Genomic DNA, 13,081 nt, shown 5'->3' with positions numbered 1-13,081 from the left:
CCCCCTGACGACTGGAGCAGGTGCCCTGGAGCTCAGGCGCTCCCTGCTGGCCTAAAGAGACGCGTGCCGGCCACTGGCCACACACTAGTTAGCTCAACTAACTGGGCCTTTCTGCTTATGAGACCCCAGTCCAAAGGGATGCAGCAACTTGAGAGGTGATGGATTAACACTGTCTATGTAGGGAGCAAATGTGTTTTTTTCTGGCCTGCTTAGACGTTACTAGAATCAAGAAGACACGTGCTAAATTGATTTATTTTTGCAGGATTTCTATGACCGAAATAATGAGACACTAAGACAGACACAAGCTAGACTTGGTTGTTTTGGTCATCAATAGTCAACGTGGAAAATAATCTAAAATGGGTGCGTTCTGACTAAAAAGGTAGATTGACATCGGGATTACATATTAATCTTGCCAGAAAACACAAACTTTGTTTTGCTAAAGTTGCAGCTACGTAAAACAATGAATTCATACGCTCAAGAGCCAGGATAGGATATAGAAAAATGAAAGTAGACTATGTGTTAGGAACCGGGATTATGAAACTTTCTGAAATAATCGTTTTCTTTCATAACATATGATCTCTTTTGCTTTGGAAGATTTGCTTTCCCTCTCTGTTTCTTGCTCTCTCTTGAATTATACCTGTCCTTTCTCCCGTCACTAGTACTTTCCAAATCTTTTTCACCCCTCTACCTTTATTTACCTCCCTCCTCACTGAGTTCTAAGTACAAAATTAAAGAAAAAATATCAACCATACTCTTCTTCGGGCCTCCAAAAGCACCAGGCTTGAGGCTACCTCTGAGCTTTGTTCTTGCTGGTCCCCTTGCCCAGAAATCTCCCCAGGGTGACCTCCAGAATCTCCAGTAAACCTCTTCCCTAAGGCCAGTCTCCCAATCCAACTCAATCAACACCATTCATTAAAACATGGAATTTTAGGGTTTGAAGGGCAAAAGGAAAAGGAGTTAAGGCTACCTCAGTTAATCTTAACAAGAGTCACTATTATTCCCATATTATAAATGACAAGGCTTAGGGAATTTGAGCAGTTCGCCCCAGTTACATGTTTAGCAGAGGGGAAACTGGTATCCAAAAATTAGTTGGGCAAAAAACCCAAACCAAACCAAACAAACAAGCAAACAAAAAACTCACCTTGTTCCATAATACAAGTTATATGATGAGGAGATGGTGCGATAAGAGGCAAGATATATGGCAATGTAAAAGTGCTTCAGTGTGAAAGAAAGGAAGGGAGAAAATGAGGATAGAGTGTCCTGAAAGGACACAAGTAGAATTGAAGAAAAGGTCATGTAAATTTGTATTGAGCTATTTTTACTTTCAATCATGAGACCAAGTGTATGAAGACCCTGGAAACTCTCTTGTGGTCTGTGAGGTACAGATCCAGAAACTATAAACTAACAGTAACAACTGAAGGGGAGGCTGGAAGTACCAGGGAGAAAACAGCATCTGACCAGCTAAACCAGAAATTCCCAAGTAGAAAAAGCCTCAGCCTGCTAAAAGGGGTATGTTCTATGTGCACTCAAAAGGTATGTGTATTCTGTTGTTGCGTGGAGTGTTCGATAAGTTTTCATGAAATGCTATTGGTTGATGACATTGTTTCGTTCTTCTTTAGCCAGGCTGACTGTCTGTATAGTTGTTCTATAAATTATTGAAAGAGGTGTATTAAAGTCTCTAACTACAATTGTGGATATGTCTACTTCTCCTTTTAGTTCTATCAGGTTTTGCTTCACGTATTTTGCCACTTTGTTGTTTGTGCTTTGCACATTTTAGATTGCTACATTGTCTTGGTGGCTTGATCCTTTTATCATTATATAGTATCCTTCTCTGTGGTAATTTTCTTTGATCTGAAGTCAACTTTATCTAGTATTAAGATAGACACTTATGTTTTCCTTTTATCCATGTCTTCCTGATGTATATTTTTTCTATCCTTTCACCTTCAATCTGCCTATGATGTTCAATTTGAACTGAGTTTTTTTGTAGACAGTTTACAGCTGGGTCATGTTTTAATCTACTCTGCCAATCTCTGCCCTTTAATTGGTGTATTTAAACCATTTGCAATTAATGTAACTATTGATACGTTAGGGCTTAAGTCTGCCAGTTTATTTTTTGTCTTCTGCTTGCTCTGTCTGTTTTCTTTCTCCTGCAGGTTACTTGCACATTTTGAAGATTCCATTTTGACTTATGTATAGTGTTTTTCAATGTTTCTCTTTGAATAGCTTGTTTAGAGGTTGCTCTAGGCATTACACTATATATTTACAACATCACAATCTACTAACGTAGTCATTTTGGCAGTTCAGGTGAAGTAGAGAAATCTTACTTCCCTTTAACTCTTTTTACCCTCCCCCATTTATAATTGCTCTATATACATTTAGGACCACATCAGTGTTACGTTCTGTCGACTGATTATTTTTTCCCAGTTAGTTGGCTCTCTTCTTTTTCTTACAGTGTTATGTAGTGCCTCCTCACAGTGATGTGAATAATCCTCTGAAGTTAAGGCAAATCAGGTGGGAGGGTCCTGATTTGATTACTGCTTCCAGATATGTAGTCAACTGAGTCACTGAGATGAGAAACAAATTTGGGTACTTTAACTGTAGTGCAGCTGTTCATCAGTTTCCCAAGGCAAAGAGCATGGTAGATTATATTTTCCAGAAATGGCCTCAACAATATTTCTGGTCCCATATGCTCTTCCAGAACATTGTCACTCCTTTATGAAGAGGTTCCATCTGTGGGATCCTTAGTTGCATTGTCTAATAGGGCACCACAATAGAACTGACATTATCTGACATTCATGGGTAGATTATAAAAGACAATAAAGTGTAAAAGTCAATATGGGATTTCAACTTCTGGGAAGAAGAAGAAGCAGCAGACATATTTTCCCTATGCCTCTAGCTAAGTACAACTAAAAACCCTGGCAAGCCATGCGAAGACTCTGAAAGTTGGAGGAAAGACAGATCATTTAGGGACCTCGGGATCCAAGGAACAAAATGGTGGTGTTTCCCTAGTTTTCTTTTTGCCTCATATACCCAAGACTTGGATTGGAAGAAGCCAGCAACTTGGAAATGCCATGGGCATGGACCCAAAACAAAGCAAAACGAACAAACACAACATGAAAAGCCTACTCTCTCTAATCAAAAAAACAAAGAAAGGGGCAGCATAGCAAAGCTGAAAACTTTTAAATAGTAACCACTCTACTCTAGCCAAACAGCACAGAAAAACTGTGGTCCCATCCCCACCAGTGACCACAAAGGCTGAGTGGGGAAACTATGCCCTTGCCAGGATGTCATGAGACACCCCAACGCCACCAGCTCCTTGCTGATTTTCTCCTTCTGTTTTGACAGCTGAGTGACACATACATGTTTTCACTTTCATCACTTTTAAGCTTGCCTTTACTTTTTCTGTGTTTCATGTAGTTTGGATCCAAAGCAGTGGTTAATTTCTCCTTTTAAGGAGTTGTCTGCCCTTTGGGATTTTCCTCAGATGAATATATTCCTTGAATGTGGATGCCAGTCATCTTTCTTGAACTTTTCCTGAAGCCTCTCTGACCAGAAAAAAAAAAAAGATTTCTTTGAGAGCACCTGACTTACCTTAATTGTCTTTGGAGTCCTGAAAATAAAAACTTCACAGATCTAAATTCCTAAAGCAACTGAAAACTTTTGCTTCTTTTTTGGTACACTATGTACAGTTTTTTCTGTGGAAAGTTCAGAATACATCTCAAAACCTGGTGAATAAAATCTGATCAGAGTTGGATGTGGGACCTAAACTACAGACTAAGTATCCCATCACAACCTCTGTTGCAGGTAGGGTTCTCTAGAAAGCCAACTCTGAGACAGAGCTTAGTGAGCAGAATATTTATAAAGGAGCATCCTTTGGCTTAACACCTGGGAAGGAAGGAAGGAAGGAATGAAGGAATGAAGGAAGGAAGAAAGGAAAGAAGGAAAAAGGGGGCAAGGATTGGGCAAAGGGAGCTGTGCTGGAATGCAGGTTCTGTGGGCAATAAAGGATTAATTGTGCCCAAAAAAGATTTGGCCCTTTGCTCTTGGCTCCTGGGAGGTAACCTCTAAGCCTTTGGAATGTCCTGATTGATAAGAGTGTCTTTGTTTATCTGTCGGGCTTGGGCCATGACAGATAGTTTATACTAACACAACATGATATATGGTAGAGGACTTAGGGCACACAATATCAGCTTGACATTTGGAGGGGCTGGCGACTAAGGTCAGCCTCATGGGTGGTCAACTACGTCTACATAACAAGCCCCTAATAAAAACTCTGGACTCAAAAGTTTGGGGAGCTTCCCTGGTTAGCACTACTCATGCATATTGTCACAAGCCATTGCTGGAGAAATAAACACAAGCCACACAAATCCTCTGGGAAGGGACAGACAATGGATAGCTCCACACCTGTTCTCTCCCTATCGTCTCTCCCTTTGATGAGTTTTTTAAATTAATGCACTTTATTTTGGGGGCAGTTTTAGGTTTATAAAAATGCTTGGTGGAAAATACATAGAATTCTCATGTATCCCATCAGTGCCCTACCCCTTCAGTTTCCCCTAATATTAATATCTTGGGTTAGTGTGGTACATTTGCTATAACTGCAGAGCGAATATTGATACATTATTATTAATTAAAGGCCACATTTTCCATTAGGGCTCACTCTTGGTGTTGTAAATTCTATGAGTTTTTATATAGAACCCATAGAACATAGGTAGTTGTAGCTCATTACTGTTTTAAGTTGCAGTTTTCTAATGACGTGTGACACTGAGCATCTTTTCACCTGCTTATTTGCCATCTGTCTTTGGTGAAATGTCTGTTAAGATCTTTGCCCATCTTTTTAATAGGGTTATTTGCTTTCTCGTTGTTGAGTTTTAAAAGTTTTTGTGTATTTTAGGTAACAGTCTTTTCTCAGATGTGTCTTTCACAAATATTTTATCTTAATCTGTGACTTGTCTATTCATTCTTTCTCTTCCTCTCTGTCTCTCTTTCTCTCTTTAAAGTAACAGGAGCTTGCCCCAGCTGGCCTGCTGCAGGTGCCACAGGGCCCAAGAGTGACAGGAAGTACCTCGTGTCCCAGTGCTCAGGCGCACATGGACTTTCTCCAACCTTGCCAGCACTCACCTTTGCACTGCATGGTGGTGGGGGTGAAGTGTCTTTCACAGAGCAGAAGTTTTCAGTTTTAACCAAGTCCAGCATAACAATTTTTTCTTTCCTTGGTTATGCTTTCGTGCCAAAACCAAGTTCACCTAGATTTTCCTTTGTTATCTTCTAGGAATGTTATAGTTACGTGTTTTACATTTAGGTCTATGATTCATTTTGAGTCTACTTTTGTGAAAGGTGTATAGTATATATCTAGATTCTTTTTTTTGTTGGATTTTTTGGCATGGAGATGTCTAGTTGTTCTAGCACCTTTCGTGGAACAAACCATTTTGCTCCATCATATTGCTTTTGTTCCTTCATGAAAGATCAGCTGACTATATTTTGGTGTGTCTATTTCTGGGCTGTGTTCCACTGATCTTCTTTATTCTTTGACCAACACAACCCTATCTTGATTAGTGTAGCTTTATAATAATAAGTAGTAAAGTCAAGTAGTCACAGTCTTCCAATTTTGTTCTTCTCCTTTAATATTGTGTTAGCTATTCTGGGTCTTTTGCCTCTCCTTATAAACTTTAGTATCAGGTTGTCAATATTCACAAAATAACTTGGTGGGATGGTGATTGGGATTACACTGATGACAGATCAAGTGGGGAAGACCTGACAATGTGACAACACTGAGTCTTCTTATACATGTACATGGAATATATCTCCAGTTATTTAGATTTTCTTTGATTTCTTTCATCAGAGTTTTATAGTTTTCATCATATAGATCTTGTACATATTTTGTTAGATTTATGCCTGAATATTTCTCTTTGCGGGGAGTGGTAAAGTAAATGGTATTATGTTTTAAACTCCAAATTCCAATTCCTCACTGCTGGTTCATACAGAAGCAATTGATTTTTGTATATTAATCATGTAACATGCAACCTTGCTGTAATTGCTTATTAGTTCCAGGAGTTTTTTTGTTGATTCTTTGGGATTTTCTGCAAAGTACATAGACAACTATATCATCTGTGATCAAAGATTAGTTTTATTTTTTCCTTCCCAAGTAGTGTACCTTTTACTTCCTTTTCTTGTGTTATTGCATTAGCTAGGACTTTCAGTATGATATTGAATAGGTGTGGTGAAAGCCAACATTCTTGCCTTGTTTCTGATCTTAGCAAGAAAGCATCTAGCTTCTCATCATGAAGTATGATATTGGCTGTAAGATTTTTGTAGGTGTTCTTTATCAACTTGAGAAAGTTTCCCTCTATTTCTAGTTTGTTGATAGTTTTTATAAATGGGTATTGGATTTTGTCAAAATATTTTTTATTGGAGTATAATTGCTTTACAATGTTGTGTTAGTTTCTGCTGTACAATGAAGCGAGTCAGCTATATGTATACTTATCCCCTCCCTCTCGGACCTCCCTCACCCCCCACCATCCCACCCATCTAGGTAGTCACAGGGCACTGAGCTGAGCTCCCTATGCTATACAGCAGGTTCCCACTAGCCATCTATTTTACACATGCGGTGTATTTATGTCAAACCTAATCTCCATTTCGTCCCACCCTTCCCTTCCCCTCACCATCTCCACATGTCCATTCTCTACCTCTACATCTCTATTCCTGCCCTGTAAATAGGTTCATCTGTACCATTTTTCTAGATTCCACATATATGCGTTAATATACGATATTTGTTTTTCTCTTTCTGACATACTGCACTCTTATGACAGTCTCTAGGTCCAACTATGTCTCCACAAGTGACCCAATTTCATTCCTTTTTATGGCTGAGTAATATTCCATTGTATTTATATACCACATCTTCTTTATCCATTCATCTGTTGTTGGACACTTAGGTTGTTTCCATGTCCTGGTTATTGTAAATAGTGCTGCAATGAACATTGGGTACATGTGTCCTTTTGAATTATGGTTTTCTCAGGGTGTATGCCCAGTAGTGGGATTTTTGGGTCATATGGTAGTTCTATTTTTAGTTTTTTAAGGAACCTCCATACTGTTCTCCATCATGGCAGTATCAATTTACATTCCCACCAACAGTGCAAAAGGGTTCCCTTTTCTCCACACCCTCTCTAGCATTTACTGTTTGTAGATTTTTTGATGATGGCCATTCTGACCGCTGTGAGGTGATACCTCATTGTAGTTTTGATTTGCATTTCTCTAATGATTAGTGATGTCGAGCATCCTCTCATGTGTTCGTTGGCAATCTGTATATCTTCTTTGGAGAAATGTCTATTTAGGTCTTCTGCCCATTTTTGGATTGGGTTGTTTGTTTTTTTGATATTGAGCTGCATGAGCTTCTTGTATATTTTGGAGATTAATCCTTTGTCAGTTGCTTCATTTGCAAATATTTTCTCCCATTCTGAGGGTTGTCTTTTCGTCTTGTTTATGGTTTCCTTTGCTGTGCAAAAGCTTTGAAGTTTCATTAGGTCCCATTTGTTTATTTTTGTTTTTATTTTCATTATTCTAGGTGGTGGGTCAAAAAAGATCTTGCTTTGGTTTATGTCAAAGAGTGTTTTTCCTATGTTTTGCTCTAAGAGTTTTATAGTGTCCAGTCTTACATTTAGGTCTTTAATCCATTTTGACTTTATTTTTGTGTATGGTGTTAGGGAGTGTTCTAATTGCATTCTTTTACATGTAGCTGTCCAGTTTTCTCAGCACCACTTAGTGAAGAGGCTGTCTTTTCTCCATTGTATGTTCTTGCCTCCTTTGTTGTAAATTAGGTGACCATATGTGCATGGGTTTATCTCTGGACTTTCTATCCTGTTCCATTGATCTATATTTCTGTTTTTGTGCCAGTACCATATTGTCTTGATTACTGTAGCTTTGTAGTATAGTCTGAAGTCTGAGAGCCTGATTCCTCCAACTCTATTTTTCTTTCTCAAGATTGCTTTGGCTATTCGGGGTCTTCTGTGTTTCCATACAAACTGTGAAATATTTTTTTCTATTTCTGTGAAGAATGCCACTGCTAGTTTGATAGGGATTGCATTGAATCTGTATATTGCTTTGGGTAGTATAGTCATTTTCACAATATTGATTCTTCCAATCCAAGAACATGGTATATTTCTCTATCTGTTTATGTCATCTTTGTTTTTTGTTTGTTTGTTTGTCTATGTCATCTTTGATTCATTTCATCAGTGTTTTATAGTTTTCTGAGTACAAGTCTTTTGCCTCCTTAGGTAGGTTTATTCCTAGGTATTTTATTCTTTTTCTTACGATGGTAAATGGAATTGTTTCCTTAATTTCTCTTTCTGATTTTTTGTTGTTAGTATATAGGAATGCCAGAGATTTCTGTGCACTAATTTTGTATTCTGCAAACTTACCAAATTCATTGATTAGTTCTAGTAGATTTTTGGTGACATCTTTAGGTTTCTCTGTGTATAGTATCATGTCTTGTTGAATGTTTTAATGTATCTATTGATATGATCATATGGCTTTTCTTCTTTAGCCAGTTCATGTGAAGAATCACATCAATAAGTTTTTGAATGTTGACTCAGCCTTGTATGCCTAGAATAAATCTAACTCCTTTGCTGATTTTTATCTGTATCCTTTCACTGTAATAAACCATACCATGGGGGCTTCTTTGGTGGTGCAGTGGTTGAGAATCCACCTGCTAATGCAGGGGACATGGGTTCGAGCCCTGGTCTGGGAAGATCCCACATGCCGCGGAGCAACTGGGCCCGTGAGCCACAGCTACTGAGCCTGCGCGTCTGGAGCCTGTGCTCCGCAACAAGAGAGGCCGCGATAGTGAGAGGCCCACGCACCGCCATGAAGAGTGGCCCCCGCTTGCCGCAACTAGAGAAAGCACTCGCACAGAAACGAAGACCCAACACAGCCAAAAATAAATAAATAAATAAATAAATAATTTAAAAAAACAAAAAAAGATGACTACTATCTTAAAAAAACAAAAAAAACCATACCATGAGTATAATGGTTTTCTGAGCTCTACTAATCTTTTAGCAAATTATTGAACCTGAAGTTGGTCTTTGGGAACTTTGGAACTTGTACCCTATAAGAGTCTTGCCCAACAGGAAGCTCAGGAGCTAAAAATGGTCAATCAGAGATGCCTCTCATTTGCCCTTTATCAAATAACTTAACATATTCATAGGTTCCAAGAATGACATGGATGTCTTTGCAGGAATGCTCCCCACATTGTCCATGCAACTCACTTGTGGTTTTTTTCTCACTCATGCTCTCAGTTCTGGGTGTACCACTTCCAAATTACAAGAGGATATTTTTGGCCACCCCTGAATTATGACTTGGTAAATCTGATAGAACTCACCGCACAATGGGCAGTTCTGGATGAATTGTCACATGACGTCTCATGGTCAGGTGCTCCATCTTTACCTGGGTTCACTTGCTAGTGAACCAACCAACCAAAAGTTGTTATTCCAAAGACATATAATTCTCCACTGCAAATGGCATGGCCTTGCTGCAGAACCACAGGAGTCTGCATTGTGATTCTCCCACATGTGCTGTAAACTCTACATGGTATCTTTTTTCCACATCTGATACTTCTAATACCATAGGGTCAGCTAGGCTGGATCATCCAAGCAGCAGCACTCTTTTCACCACAGACTGGATTTTCTGTAGAACCCTTTCCTAATCTAAGTCCCATTCAAAGCTGGCAGCCTGTAACTGGGCCGAAGCAGTATACCCAGGTGTGAAATATGCTACTGCCAGAAACCAGAGGCAGTGTTACCTCCTTCTTCATAGTGGGGTATATCATTTTCTTTAGATGAGATGTCCTGGCATGCCCCTGACTTAGTGGGTTCTCCATAGGAATTATCTCCCAATATCTGAAATGTGTGAGTGCCAGGGCCTCTAAGATGTTAAACTACTTCTTGGTCATCTGGCTTAATTAGCAATGTGATAGTCTGCTGGAAGTACACACCATCCAGATTTTTCTCTCTCTATTGTAACAAAAGGAGAGTGTGTTAATACAGTCTTGGGGCAAAACTAAACAATATATACTATTGTCTCTTCTGTGTGAGTTCAACTACTTATGATCCCCTTTTTTTAATAGTAAAAGAAAAAAAAAATCACATTCATCCAATCAATGACCACATACCATATACCTGAGACCATGTTTCTTTGCTTTAGCAAAGATACCACATCTGGCACAGTGGCCACAACTGGACCTACCACTTGGCTGACTTTGTGGAAGTCAACGGTCATTCTCCGGGACTTACTAGATTTCTGCAGGGGCCAGACTGATAAAGCAAATGCATATATGACAGAGATGGTTAATTCTGTGTTCTTCAGATCCTTAAGGCTGGCACTAATTTTCAGGCTTCCCCCACCCCAACGAGGGTAGGTAAGTCAATGAAAAGTGGAGCAGAGTTCCCTAAAGGCTTATGGTGCTGATGAGATAAAAATTGGAGTTCAGAATTTGATAAGGGAAGGGGTATTAGTAAATATCCCAAGCTCTCAGCTGGGACCCCTGGAGGGCAGAGCAGACCAGAGGTAGATAGAGTCCCAACATTTTGTAACTCCGTTTCAAGGCAGTTTCATCTCTGACTGGATTAAGATGATCTGATTTCTCTGTATCAGAAGGCAAGATGACTCCTCCTTGGAGGGAAAAAAAAGTCCTGGGGCGGAGTGGAGCGGGGATGAAGTAGGGTTTATGATTTCTCCCAGAAAGGCAGCTGCCACTTTTTCATGTAAAATCCAACAGGACGACTAGGCTGGGGGCTGACTGAGCTCCTGAATATACCATTTGCATTTGACTGCCAATGCCTTTCAATCCTTCCTTTGTTAGTCGGTGAGTGGGAGTTGAAAAACCCCCCAAAATGAGACGCCAGATGGAAATTCCCCTGGTCAGTTTCAACATCAGTTTAACTACCAGTGAAGGGCTGCTTTTGTTTGGAAAGTGTGCATTTTGTGGCTCTATCCAGCAGGTGGCGATGTGGTACCAGGAAAAGGCCTCTCTGAGAGTTCAGGCCCCCTTTCGGTCTTTAAGAAAAGCCCCGAATTCGCTTTCTCCTTTTGGGATTCTGTGTTATTTTTTTTTGCTGGAATATCCAGACGGGACAGGGAAATAGTTTGGGGAAAATCTACACATCCCACATGAAGCAGTTCCTAAACAGGAGAAATCCCCTCTGGTGCTTATGAGATGGGAGTGGAGGCATATATGGCATCAATTCCACAACAGCCGTACATTGAGTCCATCCAAAGGCTCTCATCCACAAGTTCACGTCATTTCTTTCCTCACCTCAAATCTTGCTTAAACCCCATCGACTGAATTAGGTACCTTTCCTCCTATAGAAGCACAATGTAAATCAGGGGTTACAACAAAAGCTACCATCTAGGGGGCCCAGGGAAGTCCTGGGTGTTGGAGAAAGGCCAGCTAGGGTTGAAAAGGGAGGATAGTGGAGGTAGGAGAGAGAAAACTTGATTGTCAGTCTCTTTTCCTCCTTTGGCCCCTTGCTCCAGGGTCATTGCCCAAGTGCCAGTGCTAGTTCCTTTCCCATGTACCTCTCAGTGTCTGGTGAGAACCAAGTTCAGGGGCTTCTTTCTCCCTCCACACACACTGCCTCAGCTCCATCCCTCAGGCCTTGGTGCCTTTGACCGCTTGCTGCTGTGCCCAGAATCTTTTCCTCTTCCAGGGCAAGAAAGTGACTTGGGTGTCTGAGTAGCACAATGACTGACGCATGAATATGTTAACTTTTCCTTTCCTTCTTGGTAATGGTACTAATATTTTGGATCCAAAAAAACCAAAAAAGGAACAAAAGGTAATATAAAGGTACTCTGGGCATCCATACAGACTCTCAAAAAGTATCCCTTTGGCCTGATGCTTTCAGAAATGTCATACACCCCAATGGAACACTGTAATGGATTTCTGACTAGTTAAAAGATTCTTGGGCAGATATAGACACTTTCAAAAGGGGACAGGGGTAGTAGTACATAGTTGTCAGCTCACTGGATCATGGAGTAGGACAGAGAAAACCAGAACTATGTTGGTCTTGGCTTTTCTAGATACGGGGATGTTCTAGTTAGAACCGGATAAAAGAAAAGTTAAAGGTTTTTAACTTGCAGTCTAAAATGTTTACCATTTCTCAGCCTTCTTGTTGAAAAATTCAAGGAGCGTTTTAGACTCAGGAAAGGAGATGACGGTTTGATATGATAACAGAGCCCAGTTAGTAGGAAGAGACCTGAATTAATGTCAGTAAACTTAAGTCCAAGTCTTCATTCCACTTCTGCCTTAAGCAACAACTCACTCTTCTCTCTCCTCATCAACAAATTGAGGATAATAAAATCCTCCCTGCTTGCCTAACAAGGTTATGGTAAGAACAAACATTAAAAAAAATTGTTTTATAAACTGTAAAGCATTATACAAATGTAGGTTACTATTGTTATTGAATAGATCAGCCATGTTTGGGATGGTGTATATTTTCATGCTAGGAAATAGCATTCATTTTGTTTTCATTCCATAGTTTACTGTAATATGTTACATTTGATTTTTTGGTTGTTGTTCAGGAAGTGTTACAATAGCCTTTTATTAAAGGCTGCTTTGATATGGCCAAGATTCTTATTAAAACACCTCCCTACCACCATCCTACTAAAATAAGAAGAATAAAATAGACGAGACAGATTTTAACTTTTTTACTATTCCCTACATACAGTGAGGTCATTTCTTGGCAGGAAAACCTTTGAAGCCCAGTGTCAAGAATGGCTAAGTCTAATACTGGTATATTCCATAAATAGTATTTACAAACATACCTTATGAAAGCAGTGCTCAGTATTTGTCTTACTCTTTTTATCTGCGTCCTTCTGTGACTTGGGCTTCTCAGAGCTCATGATGGCTTGAAGATGAATAGACAATTCAGCTGAAACACTAATTTCAAAAAGGGTCCAGTTATAGCAGTGTCTTCATGGCTATCATTAATTGTACAGAGAGTAAGATTAACAGGGACCCCCTAACCCACCTTTCAACTCCACCCTCACTTTCCTTAGAGTTGTTAATTTAGCATGTAGACAGTTTATCCACTAA

The sequence above is a fragment of the Balaenoptera musculus genome, chromosome 8, assembly GCF_009873245.2.
Source record: "Balaenoptera musculus isolate JJ_BM4_2016_0621 chromosome 8, mBalMus1.pri.v3, whole genome shotgun sequence".
In the NCBI taxonomy this organism is placed as follows: domain Eukaryota; kingdom Metazoa; phylum Chordata; class Mammalia; order Artiodactyla; family Balaenopteridae; genus Balaenoptera; species Balaenoptera musculus.
Note: the sequence above shows the minus strand (reverse complement) of the source record.